Raw genomic sequence first — 20,114 nt, 5'->3', positions numbered from 1 at the left:
TGATTGGTGATTCGCAAGTCATCGTTCTATTAGCATAATGTAATAATTGTTGTCATTTTTGACGGCACTGGCATTATTCGAACATGGTTTTTATTGTGCTGCTTTTTCGATATTTCATTCGACCAGGAATTTTTGGTGTTGTATCTGATGCTGGAACGTCGACCATTGTTGTACAATTGACGGCATATGAGGTCTTTTTTGTTGTTTTCAAGAGCTTTGTACGTCACCAACTATCAGTAAGTTCACCATCAATGATCAAGAAATTTTCCTAAGCCAATTTAAATTTAAGGGATTTATTTTATTTATTTATTATCATTGCATAGCGTTCGACAACAAACAATATTCGCGGTGAACGGGTTTTTGTTATGGAAAGGGAACTGTTACTTTAACGGAACGAAAACATTAAACTCATCCCTAACTTGAAGAATAACGTTTTATATTGGAAGGATTCGAACATTATTATGACTAAAAGTTGCATCAAAAGTCAGATAATGTTTAATTCGTAAATGAACTGCAACATATAAATATTATTCAATTTAGTGAAGCAAAATAATTAGGGCCCGGTTGTCGAATGGACGTTTTGGCTTGGTTCATATGGACTCAATCTGAACTTGAACTAGAAAGGCAAATTCGTCAACATTGAACGTACGAGCCAAATTTACCTTCAAACTCTAATTCAACGGCAACTGAGAGTTGAACTTAACCCAAGCTTAAGGTTCGTTGTACAACGGGGCCTTAGTATTCTGGTTATGGTTGGTCGATGCATAGAAATATTTAAATTTTTGATGTTTATCGATGGACGCATCAATGCATTTTTATCCGAACATATTCGGCAATAAGTATCTTGTAAATTCAAAGCAGTTTTGATGACCAAATACGAAATATCCAAAACATGTTTGGCAAAAACAAATTTTTAAAACGATCCTGTGACAGGCAGTTAGATAAGGAAAATATACATGCCAAAATTTTTGAGAAATGATTATCATAGTTTTTCATGTTTTTTTTTTCATGTTTTGCTGACTGAATGAATCAGACTCTGGTAAGGCAGACGAAATCAGTCTTCTATTTGAAGATAGAAATAGAGGACAGAAATGAAAAGATGAATAAACACCAGATAGAAATTACGACTGACAAAAGGGATAATTTCCACATTTATGTTACATCGGAATTATCCAAAGAGGGACGAACCCTTAATGAAAACCGAAACAAATACATTGAATATCAAACATTCAGGTACAAGTTTACGCCAAAATTTCCTTAAAAAAAACGTTTTCTACATAATGTAAATCTTTTGTTGGGTTACATTTAGGTGGATTACAATGGACTTACATATATAAGTTGGAATTTTTAATTGAAGAATCCATACTTGAGTAAAAGCTTTTATTTTCAAATCAACAGTTCAGAAGCGCGCAAAATTCAGGTTTGAATGCGATTTGAATTAATTTTTGAAGGTTTGAAGAAATGTTGATGCCATTAAGAGCGCACTTTTCTTTACTGAACGCACAACTCTAAACTTGTAGATAATTTTTCGTTTCTCAGAAATTTATTATCGACAAACGCGACGCAAAATGTGTCCCGCAACTACGAAAAATTATCTTAGCCATAAGTGAAATTTGAAATGTTGACAATTAGGGCGCACTCTTCTTTATTGAACATACATATCTGAACTTTTAGAGCATTTTTCGCTGATGTTTTGTTGATTCGAGTGTTCGAAATTTGGACAATTTTAGGGGCGGATTGAAGCTTTGCGAGGCCCAGGACTGGAATTTTAACACCTAACAAAAAAAGGTCACCACATTCTTTATTAGTAACATTTCACCAAATGGGTTACGGTTTAAAAGATCTCGCGGGTCGACCCCATGTGGTGCAGACTTCCTCTTTGATCACCCTCTGCATCCAAGACATTCTCAGCATCCTTTGATATAGATACTCAAATTTTAGAGGCTTCCAGAGTCTTTCCAATTGCAGAAGTCAGTGTTCCAATATTCACCCTCTACCACAGTACGGAAAAAACATAGAATTTTAACAATGATTGATCTTGAGGTTTATGTTCAAGTCATGGCTCTTGAAGCACTTTTTATCCTGCCGTGATTTCCTGCGAACGTCAGTGGTTTATTCATCCGATTGGTGAAGATCCCGATTTATTTTATAAACGGACGAATCCAGTTTCAGATCAGATGGAATATTCAACAGAAGGAATAACCATGTTTGGGCCAGAGAACATCCACGCAGAATACTTGCTGGAAGTCAACAGCAATATACGTTTGTTAACGTGTAGGCTGGTATTCTTAATGACCAGTTTGCTGGCTCATACCTGCTGCCTAATTTGCCTCGTCTAGCAGGGCTTATCTACGGGTATTACATACAACTTTCCTGGTACAACTTTTTAAAAGCGTTCAATAGCAAATTTCGCTTCTGCATTTATTGAAGGGACTCGTAAAGTATAGCGTTTACGACACGCAAGTGTTAACAGAGCAAAACTTGATGGCAAGAATTACAGTGGCATTTGAACTCGTCCAAAACGACTGTCACGGTTTTCACTCGAATCCGCATGTAGTTTATGCGACGTTTGAACAAGTGTATACAAATTAAAATTAAATGCGTCTTTGCACATAACAGACTTAAAATTACTTCCACTGCCGCCATAAACAATACCAATAAAATCGTTCCCATAATTTTTAATCACTCTGTATAATACGTGGGATAGTGGGCTTTTAAAAATATAAAATCCTATTATAGGAAACAAAATAGTAATCACCCACACCTACATTGCAATAACAGCAATGTTGCAACTGTTACCCAACTAGCATCTAGATGGAAACCCAAACTAATCACCGTCAAAGTGTATGCATTTAAATAGTAATTCATTTCTGGTTCTGTAACAAATGTTAATTCTTCGTCGGTTCCTCTGACCTTTTTCATATTCATATGACTTCTGGTTGCTGTAATAAATGAATCTAATTAAGTGCAACCGCCTAAATGTCAATGCATTTGTTATCTTCAGGTGTGAGTACATTATGAAATTATCTGTATAAAATAATCAGGTAGCTTGTGGTGGCATACAATGAAACTTATTTTTCGTGAAAAACATTCAGTTCTTTACAATTTTACAAAATTACTATTGTTTGCTTATGTTTAAGTGAACTTACTTATTTATAGTGATATGTGGTTAAATGAGAAATTACTTAAAGGTGAGTGTTAAGTTTGTAGCAAATTTGTTATTGATATTATTGATTACCTAAACGCTTTAAAAAATTATTTTGAAACTCGATATTTCTCTATCATTTTTTCAAACATGTTTACTTGATTTGTTTACATCGCGATCCAACTCCCCATCCGGGGTGAAACCTTTTAAACTTTGTTGTAATTATATCGTCTTGCGATAAATGCGAAATACGTATGTTTTCTTTTTCATTTTTTTATTTCCTAAATTGCATTTTGTTATCGCCGAGATCTCCGAAATTTCAAAATGGATAAAACAGTGAGCTTCATATAAAATAAGTTATTGCTCGAATTCCTCTAAAATCCTCAAAAGCAAACGGCAGATTGTGAAAAAGCTATACATTTCGACAGCGATTTTGTATCAAATATTTTACTTACAAACGTCTCTTGATGTCTATGTATTTTGTACATAAACCGTTAGAACTATAAAAGCAACATTATTGACGACTTTACCAACTAATACTCGTTCTCGATTCGTAAATTTCTTGTGAGGGTTGGTGAACAGACAGTATTTTGCTACCATTGTTGAGATTTAAAAATTAAAGTTGATCAATTCGGGGCCCAAGCCAATTGTTAAGCACTTTATATTTACTCTGCATGTTGAAATGCATTTCATTTTCAAATTAGAACAATTTACATGTGTTTCATATTTAGGGTAAATTACATCTGCACTCTTCAATGCTCTGGGGTTAATACTTTCGAAATAAATTAATTGGGACACGCGAAGTGCTCCACAAAGAACATGTTTAATTTTGCTGTCAATATAAAAAATTATGTTGCAGCAGCTGTTACATTTACAGTCCGAAGCAGATAACTGGTTTATCGAATAAAACTTGACCGAAATAATTTTTAATAATAATTTTTTTGCTAGGTGCAACGGTATAAAGAGTTAACTGGATGTTAAAATATGTTGGTGCTTGTTATTGGTCATTGAAGAAACATTAACTGTAAAAGATACACACGACGAGTAATTCTAAATCAACTCGAAGACTGGCAATATGTTTTCCTTTTATGTTCAAGTTGAGGTCCGTCCTTTATTTAAGTAATGATTTACATTTTAACTAGCCAATAATGACTATTCAATTGCATTTAGTTCTATTTGTTGTTAATGTTTGTCTTTTCTTTTTAATAAGCATTCACATTTACCCATTAATTCATAATTCCAGTATAGAAGACACATTTATGAAATAAAAAATACAACAAAAATGTTTTTGAGTGAGATTTATTTGGATGGATGCGCTTTCACACTTGCGAGACTTCAATTCCTTGAACAATCTCTTTGAGCACTGCATGAATGCCTTTAGCTCGGTTTTTAATATTAAAATCATTCAAATCAGTTTTTCCTTGCCGTTTGTGCCAATTTAGAAGTTAAAAATACTTCTTATGTTGTAAAATTTGCAAAAATGGTTAACTGTTTATTGAATGTTAATTGTGAGGTAAGTTAGGTATAACAAAAGAAGCTTAGTATATTTGATATGATTCGGTGAAGAATGAGGAAGAAATTTGAATAGTTTAAAGCAGTTCTATTCGAATCTGACAAAGTAAGTGTTTGGAGCAATTTTAAGGGAGATGTTCTTCACATAATCATATTAAGATGAGATACGTATCTCCCGTAGTTATGTTAGCTTAAAAACAATGAACTTGTTTATAAGATATTGCATAAAAAACAACGAATTGTTATCATTGTTGGTTCCTTGAATGGCTACTTCCAATTGATTCTGCCCACTTAACAATAAGATTTAAACAGGGTGTCTGAGACAAGAGTAATTTGTGTGCATTACTGATTGGTTATTGAGTGTATGTAAAACCGGAATTCGCGACAACATAGTGAAAGTAAAAAACACGAATTGTGACCCGATTATTAAAATTTCATGTACAAACAGGCACACCCACAAGACGCGTCCCAGGTCAACATTATGCAACGACCCTGTATACACTGGGTAATTACATTTCGCGTCGCCTCCTACGATGATACACAGCAGTATCGACGAAACAACGACGAAAAACAAAACAGGGGAAAAAACGATCGAAGCGCGCGATATTTAAACAATAGTGAATATCAATAGGCCGTATACAATGGAGAGGCGGACCATCAACCGTAAGCTTTATTAGCATAAATATATGTTATTTCGCCCGGTGACATTACTGCGATGTTTCAGGGTGCGGCCTCTGGTACTTTGCCCTTTGCAAGATGAAATGTTACTTCCCAGGGGCGGGGTGGTGATGCTACAAATTCTTTATTAGGTTACGGCCTTTTAATTGAATTTATTCAAATGTGATCGCTCCTCTTATTCAATTTGCTTTACAAGTCACCTGGATCCGAATCTGGGTTGTCGGCGGGACGCGAATGACATTGATTGATTCCATCGATGACGGAATCTGTCCACGATATACCTACGTTCGTTGAAGCATTTAAAAGTCAAGAATGTTTATTTATGTGAATACTCAATTGTATTGAGTAGCGCAATTGAATTGATTAGGTATCAGTTGCATCTTGTGAGAGAAAAAAAGGGTGCGCATTTGTTTTATTTATTCACAATAAGTGGAAGAAAAAATTAATTTAAATAAAAGTAAATAATATTTAGTTGGGAGGTGAGCGAGCTAATAAGTATAGCAAGGGCAAGTATGGGACTACCGGAACCGTAAATGATTCGAAGGTGGTCTAATGGCGAAAAAGTTGAGCAGTTGAAAAGCTAATAAAGTGGCGTTTTGAAACCTTTGTGACAAATTTTCTGATGAAGACACAAAAGTTTCCAATTTTAACGTCATTTTTTATATCAACACCAAAGCTTGAAAAAACATTATTAAAACACGCTCGTGCTTGTTTATTATCTAAATCCAATATCCATTTTCATTCTGAATTCAACGATATTATAAAATATGAACAATTAGTTTGTTTGGGTTTGTTTTACCTCTTACCTACCTGTATTAACATGTTTTACATACAACTTTAAAACTTTAAATTAATCATAGAAATTTAATGCACAAGTGCAGACAACTGTTGACGAATAAATCAATTTCAAAAAAATATTCAAGAAGCCTCCTACAAGCGAGAGGGAGTACCAGCAGGCGCAGTTCGGGGTTCAAAAATGTATGGCTGCTAGTTTAGAAAACTTATCAAAAGTAAATAAAACACAACTCGTTTCCATCGTTCACTTCAGCAAGTATAGAGATTTCTAAATATATCTACTAATAAAAAAAGGACCGTATTTCCAAAAGAATAGTTGACGCTGGGTTCTCGAAAGCAAAATACTGATAATGTCGTTGTAAGAACTTTAAAAAAATATGAGAATTTTTAGTCGGTTTTGTTCCAGCTCTGATATCTATTAGAAAATGGCAAATATTTGTCTAAATTATTGTGTTCTAAACAAGAGAAGCTTTTGCTGTTAAAGGTTGAAATCATTTTAGGCGTTTTGAAAATATTCACTCACAACACAGGGATACTTTGGAAAACTGGATTGGTAAAAATCTATTTCACATCTTTGTGGTAGGTACCTAGGGCAACAACTAACGCTGTTTCTGTAAATTTTCGTCCGTAAATCGTACTTACTATGCATCTTTTACCTGGTATTTACATACAATGATCAGACTTTTTATCAGTGATTTAACATTAAATAACAAATAACTCAGTATCAAAGTTTGGGTTATTTCAAAAGCTAAATTTTACTTACTAAATCAATTAACTAAAAAGTCGTAATAAGTTATGTTGAAAGTAATATGGACTTCAAAAAGGTTTACAAGTAATAAAACATCGCTATTGCGTCTAGTGTACGTATGGAAGATGATCAATCCACCTTTATGTTAACTCTTCTGAAGTAGGTGGAACCTAGTGGTGCTTGGCATTTCATTTGCACTAATGCCTCAAGTGCGTATTACATAAAAATGTAAGATTACAACAAAACTGTTTGAAAAGAAATTCAATAATATTCAAGATGGGCATTGGATGGATTTTCTAATCAACCGTTTCTTTACCGCCCTAACCACTCACATACGTAGTAAAATGATTTGATTTCGCACACTCTAAAAAATAAAAAAGTATTGTATGAAGGTACTGTATCAAATTCAGGATATTTTAAATCCTCAAATGCGATATCACAAAGCTAAATGAACATAAGTAAACTGAACACTGCATATTTATTAAAATTCCAGAAAAGTTCGTATTCATAACATGTGACTCATTGGCTATAAAGCGTCAATAATATTAATATTATCACACAGTTTAAATCTGATGCTAACTGAAAGTCAACTACATGTTTACATTGGCTTCGTAAGTACCACCCAAAGGTGCTCGACTTCGGTTGGACTACCGAAATACGCGGAACCCCGTCGCTTTGCTACTGGTTACGCGATCACGTAGTGGGGTACCGCGATCATGGTATTGGTGAAACAATTGCCGACGAGCTACCGGGTACCTCCGATACCAATTAAACGACCACGTGTGGTTGGTGAGACGCATTTGGTGCGTGGTAGCTGTTGGCAGGTTCTTACCAATACGGGGTACTACTGGGGTCGTGATCCAATTATGTAGGCTGCACTTATTGCTATCGAGCAAATGGAGGTTACAAGTAAAACATTAAGTGGTTTAAGTTTTGGAAGGTCACTATTTTAAGTTTATATTCTTAATAGTTGTGAAAGGCTACATTTATTGGTTATTGACCTATAGAATTTTTTCACAGATTTCCACGAAGGATTTTTGCACTCTACATTGATAGAGAAACATAATAGAAAATTATCCCTAGATGTCAATTGATTAAGAAGAAATAGGTAAAAAGAATTTCAACACCTTAACTTTTTTTATAAACATTGTCTTCAATATTTAGACTATTACAATTCGACGTAAAAAATAGCTTGTTTCTAGTTTGTTTTATCTTTGGTAATATAAAGGAAAGGCAAATAAAGCAGACCTGGAATGTTTCTTGATATGAGACAATAAAAATATATTTAATTCCGGCAATACAATCATCTTGCCTTAACTTTGAAAACTTTGATTTACTGTTTTAAACACAATTTCGAAAATATTGTTAGATTTGCAAGAAAAATGACTAATGATTTTGCGTCCAAGTTGGGCTGAGAATTCCAGAAAACGTGTTCATAAGAGAATTACTACTGCCAATTAAAAGAAGAAAATGTATTTCCTTTAGGAAAATCTGAAATATTCAAAAAGATTATGTTGCTAACTCAAAAAATTGAAAGAAAGTGACGACTTATTTTAAAAAAATCAAAAACGCGTTTCTGGGTCATCAGAGTATTCCTGGAGATCCCGAGCTCAAATAGATATTTTGAAAATCTCATAATTTTTGCGTAGTAAATTTGTACTGTTCAAATACATTCAATGGTTATTTCTTTTATTCGTTGAAATTATGTTACTGACAAATAAACGTGAAAGCACTTCAGATTTGAAACAAAAGTTTCTCCTAATTTCACTTAAAATACTAACAACTATTCTGGAAAAATAAATTTCTTTAACCAGAATATTTACTAGACAAAATCAACAATAGCAGTAAAGCAAACAAACTTCTTGTTATTAGTAATTTGGAGCACTTAAAAGCTGATGGACAAAAATTTATAATCGATTGCAAAAATAACTATGAAGAAAATGGAAGATGAATAACTAGGTATATTCCAACATAGAATTAAAAAAAAATGACAGGAAGACAAATTGCACTCCCATTGCATGGAAGGAGCTAGTCGGAATAAAAGCGATCCAAAGAGTAATTCCCTATAGTTTAGAGGAACTTTAATATGACTAACAATCAATTTTTCTGAAACCTTTTGTTGCTAATCAACTTTCACTTGACATAATGGTGAAGCAAATTTAACAATTATTTATCTTGTCTTAAAACAATCCCCGTTTCTTAACCTGTATTTTCCGCAAAATGCCGTATTTTGCAATGACGTGAAAAAAACGTGAAAATAATATTAATGGCTACTTCACCTATTTTATACATAAGCTTTCATACTTTAAGAAAACATAATGCCGTGTTAGTTCTCTTAAAAGCCATGCAACAAAATTTGGGCTTTTAGATCTGATTCCCTAATTGATCCGCAATAGTTTAGCTCTAATTAAAATTGATACTAAAAAATAGCAATAGCATACCGATTTATTTTCGCACATGACAATCTAAATGCAGCTCTGTTTAACAAATTTATTCCAAAACCCGATAAATTACAAATTAGTTGAAGTCTTAAATCATTGCTGACCGATTGCAAATTGATAAATTCTATAATACGGCCGAGTCGAGTAAAATTCGTTCAATCTTCTACACCGTCAACTGATTGAATTCTCACAATAAAGTCCCATGCAACCATCTATTAACCCTCAAACAAATTACACCCTGCAATCAGAAGAAATCAATAATAAACCAAATAGTGACATTATATTTTTTATAAACGATAATCGCCCAAATTTAATATGATGTGTTTAGGAATAATGGTGGGCGGGACCCGTCTACAAAAACTAATTAAAAAATCATTCGGAAAGATAGGTGGATTGGTCATCAACATCGCGTTGTTTGTTCGACCTCGAAGAATTTTTATTAACACTACTATTATTATTTCTCGAAAACGAGGATACCTGTGTCGGTGTCTTTGTCTATAGACGTTTTATTTCGGATGGAAACGGTAGGAAACCTGATATACCTTTAGTTTTTATGGTTTTATATGCGAGATGTTTATGCGAATTGAATCTAGTACTCGGCTCCGTTTAAATCGAAGTTTAAGCACCTGAATTGGTCACCTTATTATTACTTGACAACGCAGCTTTCAATTAGTATTGACTGGGCTTTCTATTAAAATATAATACATTCGAAGTAGAAACTATGTTTCCCAAGAGTTGTTAATCGCTGAAAAATTGGGGCTTTCAAACCAGAGGGCTTTGAAAGCAGCACGAGGAGCGAATATTTATGGTTCTTCGCACCGGATAACGCTTAAAAGACATGCATACTTATTTGTATACTTTCTATTAGCATTTTCATAATTTTCGTACTTTTTTACTATAGTTTCATTCGAACCTGCTGTTACTCCCAAACGTTGAAATGAGTTTCTGTTTGTATTAGTTTCTAATTTGTTTATTATCACTTTTTAATTTTCAGAAAAAAGTTATAAATATCTATTCAAAGTGTCCAATTTCAAGACAGTCCATTATATACGAATATAGCCGATGTGGCTTATTTACTCAAAAAATTGGGTAATATATTTTCCATGAATTCGATTTATTATACATCTGACATCGTATGATGACCAAACATCGATTTATTAACATAATATTTCTTAATTTTGAAACATAAACCTTTAATAAGTAAAACTTCTCGTAAACTGTTTTAATCTTTCGAAACTTCCTTTAATATTTTCAGTGCAAGAAAAGTTTTGTCTGAGTTTCGTTTGGTTTGCAAGATTTTAGTGTTTTACTTTTTGAGAAAATTTTTAGTGCAAATTTAAATTTGTTTCTAAGATAATGAAATTCCAAAATGAATCTAATATCAATTCTTCTAGTTCTCTTAATAACAAGCATTTATAGTTCGTATCTTTACTATTTAACTACCTATCCAATTTAATTCTCCAAAGCTATGTTCTTTCGAAAATGTTTAACTCGTAAAATTAAAAGTTTTGGAAGTATTCTTACTATGTCAACTAGAAGGCACATTTTTATATCTGAAAGTTGTCAATCACTTGAACTCCAGTTTATTTCTAGTGCAACCTAAGTAAAATAAACTTTTCAATTTTAATGATAAAGAAGGTAAACTGAATAATTCAAATATTTCAAAGAAAAATAGTGGTCATTCGACCTGGATTGCCAATAAATCAATAATTATATCCAAAGCAATAATAGTATCACACTTTTTTCTCCGTCTCAGTGTTCACTAACTACCGTCTCTTTTTAAGTTTAGATGTCACGTACTCCTAATATTTTACTATTTTATAACAAAATCTCTTTATTTAACTCGTAAAATATGTAATGACAAATAATTTTGTTTCCTTTGTAGTAATTTTTTTTCAGTTTAGCAACAAAGTCTCTTGAGTTTAGCTTAATTAGATCAACAGTATCTTGCTCCTATCTATCAAAAAGTAGTCGCAAATTTAATGAGATAAATCAGAACTCCTCTAAAACCTAATTTTTGTGGTCCTTCGAGCCGGATGAACCATGAATCTTGCCGTCCCATTAAAAAGTACATGTTTTAACCTCTGAGTAGTCCGGTTTGCTTCTCGCAAGCTATCAACCTTCGGAAATATTTAATGGTAGTTATTTATGCTTATTTTATGGGAGCCCTTTTTCATTGTGTCAACCAGAAGGTAAACTTTTATTCATGTAAATTCAGTTTTCAAACAAATTACCTCCAGCGTAACCTTCTTCTTCGCATTAAATTTTTATGCTCAACTGAATGTGGGGCATCAATTTCGTGACGCAATTACATTATGTATGTATTTGAACTCTGATATACGAGTACGTCAACTACTCAAACAAGTTACGAATGTGCTAATGACACCGTAATGGTCTCAATTAATATACCGAACAGCGCAAACATAAGGTAAATAGCATGAATAATGCATAGAAAAAAATCACATGGTGTTACAGGTTGTATCGAAAAGTGCGTGGGCCGTCATTAATGCAACTTCTTTTAGTGAACCACTACATAATTTCACCGAAAAAGCTCCTTAATGGACGTCAGATGTAATTTATGAATCAATTTTTAAATTATATTTTGCATAAAATAGTAATAATAGTTTAATTGGCTATTGGTCTGTATTCGGTTTACAGTTGAAAATCTGAAATTGGTTTATCCTACCTCCGGTTATTTTTTCGGTAGTGGTTGTGCGTAGGATTTCATTTGAATTTTTAATCATATCCATTGGTAATGTGGGAAACGTTTTTATTTTAGTAAGATGATTGACGAGTTGTTGATTCCTTCCACTCCCATTTGATTCGTAGCATTTAACATGAACCGAAGCTGAACTTGAAATTTATATCAATTTTTTCTACACGTTTTATATATGTTCTGCTGCTTCTCTAAAAGTATATGGAGAATAATAATTCTCTTTCGATTTTCTTAACTAACTGAAAACTCTCTTTAACTAACCGAAAATAAAATATTTACAAATTAGGAAATTTTGGAAAGCAGTCGCTATTTTGCAATTTTGCAAAGCTTGTTAGATTTGAATATAAATACGCTGCTTAAAAAAATTTACGGAATACTCTTCACAGACAACTTAAAACTTCTGCTAACCTCCGAATAAACCTTTCTCGATTGCCATTGTACAAGAAGTGTCCATATTTCTAGATGGTTCGTTGGACGTCCTGGATGGAGTAAAGAAGAATAAACGGACCTTATAATGAGATAGAAAACCTTTATAGCTGCAAGACATGTGGCTATGGTCTTTGCTTTGTTAGGCTAGAGATATAAAGAAAGATTTATAAAAAAAACAATTGGAATTAAGAAAAAATGCAATCGAAACTGAGATACTAACATATTAGTAAAAACACAACAGAAATTCTTTGGTGGAACGGTTTTTGATTAAGATCACAACACCAAATATGGGCCAAAAAGTTTAGTTATTTGCGATTTTAGGTATTATGATAAAGTTCAACTGGAGTTTTATTTCAAATTGAGTTGGTCAAATTAAAAAAATTTCGTTATATCAAAAACATCTTAAAATGATTGCTGATAAATTAAGCACAAACGTTTTTATATCATTCCTATTCTGGATCTGATTGAGCATCACGATCCAAACCCGTTCCACTTTACTTGCATTACATATTCATCACTTTCAGTCGGTGTTAATGATAATCAGCAGATGATTATTGTAAATGCTATCAGCCGCTTCAAAAATGCAACACTACACAATTTATTGTTGTTGCTGTCGAAACATGTTAAATTTAATTGCATGTTAGCGCTTACCCTTCTACATATTCAAATTTAGCAAGTAACGTGTTTTCGTAATTATTGTGCATAATTTCATAAATAATTACAATGTAGCCGATAACAACCTTGCATTGCCACCACACAAAAGGAAATAAAACATTTGTGCATGCAAATGTGTGAGATAAATATTGTGAAATGCGATGAATCGACTTGAATTTTTCCATTGATTATTCTAATAAATGAACACGATTATGAATTAATGTGTTAAATAAATCATTCATTAATATCGACCTAGAATTTATCTAAGGATCGAAAGTAGTTGATAATAAATTATTTTGGTCAGTGATATGGATAAATTACCATACGTTACGAATGCAAATTGATTTAATTGGCTGATAAATCTAATTAGCAGCGACACTGAAATCGTCTAAGTACGTAAAGCCTGGGAGTTTTCCTACTAGAAATTTGATTTCAAATATTTTTTTAAATAGTTTTGCCACAATTTAACTCGAAAGGTTTGTGTGAATAGGGAAACCGATATTAAATTGCATAATTACTAAGCATGTTTGCTACCAAAAAAAATGCAAAATTTCATATTAAGATTGATCTTGAAACGCTTTGTAATAGGTAATGGTATATTTTAAAATAGAGATCTTCTCTTTTGAGGTAGGTTTTCATTAAATTTATTTTAATTTCATCTGTTTGATAAGTAGTTATTTTTTTGTCATAGTATCTATTGTTTGCTGTTAAACGTGTGTTGGGATCATGACGATAGTACCCTTCATCAGTTCTGAAATAAATATCAGAATTATGCAAAGAGCTGAACACTTTCTAAATTCAATGAATGAAGAATTTAAAAATGATGATGAACAAAAAAAGGAAAAGCGGTTAAAATTACCATAACTTAGAAAAAAATACGCCAAGTAGATTGTCGTATTTTTTATCATAGAACATGCCATAAAAATTATGCAAGTTGATCATCTTGCATGTTTTTACAGAACAGCATCACCATTTTATCGCGCATAAAAGGATTAGATAATCCGTCCTAGTGACAACATAATCCACTCGCAATATACGTGGTAACGATGTGAAAAAGTATTAATTGCTTTCGTAATTAATTTATTTTTTATATAAAAGCTACATAGACCACACAAAATAAATGTATCTTGTTGTACATATTTAACTGAATATGTTTATTTGAAATATAATAGTCTACATTTTGCTTTCAAAAAATAATTAGGTGGTCGTCTTACATATCCCAGTTGATAAAACATGTTCAGTGCTAAAATATAAAGTTAATTAACTTATCGATGGAAAATCAGCACAATTTAGTCACTGGTACATTGCTTTTGAAAATGAACAAGACACCAGCTAGAACAGAAACACACAGAAAAACAATTTATTCACCTCTTTAATGAAGAATGATTCAGATTCAAAGAATAAGAAAAACTATTAACAAAAAGATGTTACCAAAAACGTTACTTTCAGTTCCTTAAACCTAAAATTAGTCGATTATTGCAAGTGTTTTTAAATAAACATGAAAATTATGTCTCACTCGAAGCAAATTTCATGTAAATTCGGTAGAAGAAAGCAGTAAAGTCAGTCGGATTGTTCGCAAGAGATGACAAACCTTATAAACCGATTTTTAGAGCATTCTTTTGAAGGGCTAACATTAATGGACTGTCCACCAAAACTTCATTTTTCAATTTTAGTTAGGTTATTCATTGTCTGACAAACAAATTTGGAAAAAGATAAGCTTTGCATCTTAAGCAGCAGGCGCTGTCCCGTGGAAATTTCAATTAAATGAAACAGTTGCTTCAAAGTAGAGGATTTCTAATATAATTGACGCTTTGGTAAATGTAAAATCTGATTTTTACCAGAATGGGAGAAGTAAAGTTTTATAATTGCTGTGTGAGATAAAAATAAACCGAATATCGAAATATTAAAATAGCCTGTTGTGACTCTGCACCATTCATTCCGAGACACTAGTGGGACGCAATAAAGAAGCTTTAAATATCAAAAACATTTACTAAAAGGTATCCAATGAAATAATTTTCGTGCAACTCATTAATGAGTATTGCATGTCGAACGATCGGTGAATTCCCCATAATATGTGGTCATCAGACTCGACTATTTGCCAAAGAATAAAATTGTCATGTAACTCAAAGTCAAACAATAAGATTTCTGGCATTCCAGCAAGACCTCGTATGTGCTTATGAAAGAAGATTATCAGTGGGCAAATATTTACAGGACCCAAAAATAAAGCTTGAATACATACCGTCGGAAAAAGCAAAAGTCTGGTATTATCTTAAACAAACATCTGAATGCAGAACACATAGACAAAAGAACAACGTAAGTAATTTACAACTGGTTGTAACGTGTCACCTGATGGATTCGTGATAAGTCAGATTTTTGGAAAAAATTAAAGTCTTACGTAATTGTAAACTTACTACATCTCAAATAATTGTAAACCTCGAAACTTATCAGCTTTATTAGTGCACTTTATGTGTCTTTGACAGCTTGGGCCGGCCCGGATGATCTTTATTATAGCTGTTAAGCCGTGATAAGTGAATAGGGATTAGAAACTTAATATACACATGGGAATATATTCATCAAGCGTCGGATATAAGTATGCTATTAACTGAAAAGTAAATTCTCCAAATCGCACATGTGTAAATCAACAATTATTAAATTACATGCTCACTTTAAACAGTATGCATTTTTATACAGAATGTAATTTGAATGCTGTCAACAGTTTGATTAAGCACCGCATTCCATATGAAGAAACCAAGTATTCCAACTTATTGTACAATCTGATTCGTCTCGTCTGAAGGTGCGGCAAGACAGTATATACAAAATATTCGATCATTTCTAAGTAAATTAACTTCAGTTCACTTGAAGCCAGCTATTTTTAGTTTTAGCACAGTAATTTGTTAATTTTTTACTTTCGCTCAGTCTAATGGCAGCCGAGACCATTAAATCATCTTGTAATTAATTAAGTATTCACCTGGGAAGTCACGTATGTACTCCGACATTGCTTCAAAGCTCAAACCGTTCATAATTATATTTAAAAGCCATTACAAGATGCTGTATGCCATTAGCACAATTACACAGGCACATTTCCTGTAACATATATCAAACAAACTTTAAACATTACAGTTGCAAAAAATTGGAAATGTTAAATACTGTTTTTTATATTAAATTAAACGCAGAAGTATTTCCGAAATGATCACCTAGCAGAAAGTGATAAATAAATAAGAAATCACTGATTACCTATTGATGGCTTACACTAAGTTTATTCAGCTTCAACGTTGGACCATTTGTTGATAAGCGCAGCTGCATTATGTTATCATTGATATAAAAACGAGCAATTTTAATATATGTAGAATAAAATGTGTTTAAAATATGCAAGAAAACAGAACTAGACACAACCTAGTAATTAATGCGGCAACCTAAGTATTGCAAAGGGTGTAGAGCAAATATTTGGCGATAAACCAAAATCAGCTAATTCCGATATATTGAAGAGCTAAATATGGCTTTTGAATCCTCTTCATCTGACGGCAAAATTGAAAATAAATCCCCAAATAATCTAAATATCCCTTGCGGTTTCGATCATCAGCACCTGTTTTCGAACCGTTCAAAGCCCGAAAGCTTACGCCTTTGCACTACTGGTGTTACACGCCTCTTTGTTACCTCGAGCTTTTGGAATTTCCAAGAATGGTCGAGTGCGAGACAGAAACAAAGTCCGCGACAGTCTTACGCGACTGACAAAGACGAAAGTTGGTTGGTTGGTTCAGATGGAGGGAACGAAAAGCAGCTTAGCGAGTCGCTACCGTGTTACACCTCAGGATTAAGCGCGCTTGAACTGGGTTGGAAAGTATGTCGTAATATCTTTCTTTGCCAGTTGTTTAGCATTTTTTTTGCGTTTTTTAACGGCTTGAATCTGATTTAGAAATGTTACATGCTTGTTGAAACAAGTGGTAAACATTTGCGTACTTTATATTCCGAACTTTTATCAAAAATTGTATGGCGAGACATCACGAAAATTAAAAAAAATATAAGACAGGAATTGGTTCACCTTCAGGGCAATCAAAGATGATGAAACTTTACAAATTCACCATTTAATTTTGGTCAAAGCTACTAAATGTTTCAATTATTTTCAGTGTCACGAAACCATAACTATATATGAAAAAAATGGGAAAGTTAAATTAAAATAGTGCTTGATACTAATTAAAATAATGAGGAGCACTGAGCAAATCGCGATGTCCGCCTTTAAAAAGTATGTTCGGTCTTAAATTCTCCTAAAACTTACTTAATAATTTTTTTAACTAAATATTTCAACTTTTTTTTTATTGGGATTCACTTCCGCAATCAACAGTTTAATGGATTTCACTTTTAGATCATCAATTGAGCCGAGTGTTATGGTCACTTTTTTGTTATTCTTTTTAAACATGTGAAGGTTTAAAAAGGTGAAGAAAAAGTGCCTTTTCCATTATTTCACAAGAAAAGAAAGCCCATTAGGTGGAATCGAATTAGAAAAAAGGCAAGAAAATACTGCAAAAACAATAATTAAATTTCGTTTATGCAGACTATCTTCATAGTTGACAGTATATTTACAACCATGTGAAATTTGTCAATGGTCAGATCTCGTTCATTCTTAAAATCTCCCAAACGCCGCACCCATAATTACCACATGTTCCTGTCAATAATCTCAAAATTTCTAAAAACGCCTAATACCTACAGCGCGAGGTATCGAAGAGAACAAATTTAATGAAATTCTTGTAAAAAAATATATTTTATGTTTTAAATAAATCACAGAACATTTTTTATTCATTCGCTCAAAAAAACTGGATAACTTTGTATGTTGTGTGYATTATGCAATTATTAGYCATWCATCCAAAATTATCTTATTGYATTTCAAAATATCCCGAAYAACTTGTTGCTTTTTCGCAAATSCCTCGAACTAAAAACATAATCTTGTRTTTTTCGGGCTTTTAGGCTGTCGGACAATAGWATTTCCCGATAGAATAGCATTATTAGGCAACAKTAACCTACGTTAAAAATTWGAGAAAAATATCTCATAAACTGTAGGAATTAAAGAGAARATACCAACATTTTCTRGAAACTTTAACACCCTATCTATCACAGTCTAAACTTTTCAGCTCCATATTACAATATTTTAATAGTCAAAATACGAAATACTAATTTTCACAATTCCCTTTGAACCGAAAAAATTCCCGAAAAGTCATCCTGGTATCCAGGAGAACTTTACTGATTCCACTAATTTTAAGGCACTGTTGATTTTGCAACAAAAATTTTAGAAGTTTAGAATGGACTTCATCAAAACTATATCTAATTTTGATGGTTCTTTTCCATGCTATTTAATCAATGTACTCATTTACCCTGTTCGAACGGCTTTAAGTGGAATCCTACGGCTGAATTATATTTCTAAAGCGACAGATTAAAATATTTATGTAATGCATTTACATACATTAAGTCTAAGTGGTGAATAAGGAATAGTTATAATTGATGATTTTCAGTCAGTAACTTGTGAGATCTAAGTAATAACATAAAATTCAAAGTATGCACTATTTGAGGTTTTCCTTCGTTTATAAAATTCAGCTTTTGACGACCAATGTGATTTTATTAATTGCTTATTAGTTGGTCACAAAACTCCATCGAATTATCCAGCTCTCAAGCTTGTTCTAAGCCGATTGGACTGATTTTTTTATACTTATAATGACTTTAAGTTGACGCTCAAATCTTTATTTTAAATTATTGCTCCTCCAAGAAATGGCCTTTTACTGGAATTATTTAGTTTTCTTGTCAAATTTAATTGCTATAAACTTTAAAATCATTATTGTCATGTTTCAATAAGGGTTTAAAAAAATGAACTACCCAAAATCTACGTACTTGAAATGATGTAAATCGCAATAATCGCCGAGTCAATACATTAAGGTACTTATGTAGTTCTATTTTAGTACAGCAAACGCACGGATATATTTGATATGTTATATAGAATGGCCTTTATAGGGTAAACTATGGAAAAACACTCTAACGATTCACCTGGGGTTATAGTTTACCGACTCAAAAGTTGCAATCAAAAAAATAATCACATGTTAAACAACATAAATGCTAACACTTACCATCAACTAACTGGATACTGTTGGCAGTGATATACTGGAAAAAAGTTCAAAACTTCTCAACACACAGACGAAGAGTCAAAACTATGCTCAAAACTATATAATTCTTCTACCAGCGAGAGCTACAAAACTACTGATCTTAGCTCTAAAAAGCTTCTGTGCCTATCCACAAATGGTAGTTCAATGGTTCACTTAAGAAGTCGCTACAACACGGTACCACCGCGTCCTCCTCGCCCCTCAAGGGGTTCTGTTCGGTACTGCCTACCGCTCGTGTAGTCCTAAACAGCATTGGCCATAAAGGCCAAGTTGCTGCACCCGTGAAGACTGGAAGCCGTTTCGACTGCACGGGAAATTCGTCCTAACGAAGGTGGTACCTACAGAGCGAGCCGGAATGTGGTACCGGCTATTGATTAAGTTTTTAAAATGAGTCGTTTTACCACTGGTATTCCGGTGCCACCATTGGTGTGGTGATGTTTGCGCTAATTAGAGGAAGATGCTTGATAGAGAGAGATGCCGACGAGGTACTACTGGTGTTTTTGGTGGTGAGACCCGGACTGCATTCCTGCATTTTCGAGACATATTACGGAGATTTTATGAGTCTGATATTTCGAAACAGTGTACCTGACAATAGATTAAACAGCTCTTTAAAATTCGTTTTCGTAAAAGGGGCAACATCACTTTTTCAATCGGCTCAAAAATATAATACATGACGGAAAAATGGCGGAACTAGGAATTTGCATCTTAATTGGTAATTAGCCATTAATAACACAAAAAGGCAGTTTTATCCAAAGCTGCAAAACTGTAATCAACGAAATTGCATTAACGTTCCTACCTGATTGCTATTTACAGTGCTATTAACGTTTTATTTGTATAATTCTTTGCGGCTTTTTAC

The 20,114-nt window shown here is 33.0% G+C and overlaps 1 protein-coding gene and 1 long non-coding RNA gene across 2 annotated transcripts in view; one reads left to right on the top strand and one right to left on the bottom strand.

The window, feature by feature from the left end:
* Positions 1 to 19,497, bottom strand: part of LOC109539018 (protein drumstick) — a 29,923-nt gene extending 10,426 nt beyond the window's left edge. The window contains exon 1 of the mRNA XM_019906529.2: positions 19,226 to 19,497. The gene's annotated coding sequence lies outside the window, so the exon portion shown is untranslated. The remainder of the gene's footprint in view (positions 1 to 19,225) is intronic.
* Positions 72 to 1,337, top strand: LOC125503477. The gene is made up of 2 exons (XR_007280897.1): positions 72 to 236; positions 1,034 to 1,337. It is a non-coding gene; the product is annotated as an uncharacterized LOC125503477 (long non-coding RNA).
* Positions 19,498 to 20,114: the final 617 nt, after the last annotated feature.

Source organism: Dendroctonus ponderosae, unplaced genomic scaffold, assembly GCF_020466585.1.
Source record: "Dendroctonus ponderosae isolate FM_Combo_2020 unplaced genomic scaffold, Dpon_F_20191213v2 Dpon_F_20191213_2, whole genome shotgun sequence".
Lineage (NCBI taxonomy): Eukaryota > Metazoa > Arthropoda > Insecta > Coleoptera > Curculionidae > Dendroctonus > Dendroctonus ponderosae.
Note: the sequence above shows the minus strand (reverse complement) of the source record. Positions and strands in the feature narration are given on the sequence as shown.